Raw genomic sequence first — 2,023 nt, 5'->3', positions numbered from 1 at the left:
CAGCCATGTTTGTCTCTGTTGTTCCCTGTCCACCGGCCCCAGACAACACCGACAACTCCCTCCTCCTCCTCATCATCGGCTGATTTTGTAGCCGTTTGTGATTTGTTCGTTGTTGTGGTTGCTTTCTTGTTTGTTCCATTTATTTTTTTCTTCATTTTTTTTGAAAGAAAAGTCACATTAAAACCACCAGCAGAGAAACATGGGTTTAAACCTCTTTTTTTTTTTAAAGGAAAAAAAAATCCTATGGCTACCTCAGAAAAGCAAGGAATACCAGCTGTAAATAAATAATTAAAAAAAGGGCCCAGTGTTTGTGAAGTGATGCCTGTAGAACTTTTGGCAGCTGGAAGGGGTAGTCGAGGTTAACTCTTAACACTTTTGCAGAAGTTGAAACAGCTAATAACGTGCGGTGCTATTCTTTCTTTGAGGTTATCTTGTCTGTCCAGCATGGCAGGGCCCTCTTGGTGCTAAAATAAAACCACGGTTTGAATTCTTGTTGTCCAGAATGAGACAGGCTTCTTCTATTTTCCAGCCACGGCAGTGCTCGCAAGAGCGGATCCGACTCTCTTCTTCCCTCTTCCGCTTTTATTTTGTTGGTTCTATGTTTTGAACCTTTGAACCACTTTTCTGCCCTTTCAAATTCTCCTCCACCCCTTCATCCACCCATCCGTTTGTAGTTTGTTTCTTATGTTTGTTGTGCGAAAGGGTGAATTTTCTCAAAGAAATTGGAATCAAACAGATTTCTTTTTAAAATAATGCACAGAAAGAGAGCCGTCAGCAAAGAGAAGTTTGTGAGAGAAGGCAGACAGACAGACACACCCATGGGGGAAAATACCACAAGGATCTGTACCTATTTTGTATATGTATAATAAATTGAGATGTTTTTAATTATTTTGAATGCTGAAATAAAGGCATGTTAAGTGGTCTAACGTTTGAATCCTGCCTGACTCACTGACTGCCCCTCTAGGACTTAAATAACAGCAGCTTTTCACGATATGAGGAAAATTCCTAATCGCGATTACTTTGACTGATATTGCGATTGCGATATGATTCACGATATTGGAGGGATCATTTTTGTATCACTAGTCTCATTTTCATTGAAAAATAGTAATATTAAAATGATTATAGCGTGATTTTTGCGAGGATTTAGTCTGTTGGATACTATTTGTAGGCCGGGGCGTCTCTGCAGCATCACAATACTTAATTCAGAATGGTATGACACATCCACACTAGTGCATATTGCGATTTCGAACAATTTGCTATTAATTGTACTTTTCACCTATTAGCCTTGTTGCTTACAATTTTGCTCCGAGCTGTGGTCTGAAAATATAGCCCATAGGGCTGCACGGCATATGAGGAAAATATGCTATAACATCGTTAAATATCGCAATAACAATGTTATTGTTATTATGCCTTCCTGCTGCACTCAATGTTCTGCTAAAATACAACAACTTGCCAGTTGAATTTAAAACAACGGAAAGGAAAACAATTGTAACGTTCTTTTATTAAACAAATTAACATTGAGTGGAATATAAAAGAATGACAGCTACATTTTAAAGTGCAGTTTTCTTTCAAGTAACCCAAACAATCTCTCACTGTCTTTCGTGATGTGTTTATTGTGCCAGTTGATATTGCAATGACATTTAAAAAAAAATCTTGTGCAGCCCTTATAGCCCACACTCCTAACTGCAGCATACACTAGCCCAGTGGTTCCCAAAGTGGGGTCCAGGGACCCCGGGGGGTCCTTAAGGGGGTTCCAGGGGGGCCCCCAGCAAAAAAGGCTAATATGTTATTTGCACTATAATTCCATTCATACAGTAAGTAACACAATGACATATAATATGACTGTTTGGTCATGGGTTTCATACACTTTCTGTAATAAAACATCTTGGGAGAAAAGGCAAATTCTGCACACTGCTCTTGCTGCAGCACCACCATTTATTAAACAAAACGAAAGTTTCAGTCCCTCTAAACCTAGTTAGCAGTGTGCAGGAGTTTCCCAAGTCTGTGATATTCTTCTTACGCA

The sequence above is a fragment of the Sander vitreus genome, chromosome 15 (genome assembly GCF_031162955.1).
Source record: "Sander vitreus isolate 19-12246 chromosome 15, sanVit1, whole genome shotgun sequence".
NCBI classification, from domain to species: Eukaryota; Metazoa; Chordata; class Actinopteri; order Perciformes; family Percidae; genus Sander; species Sander vitreus.
This window is presented reverse-complemented; position numbering follows the sequence as displayed.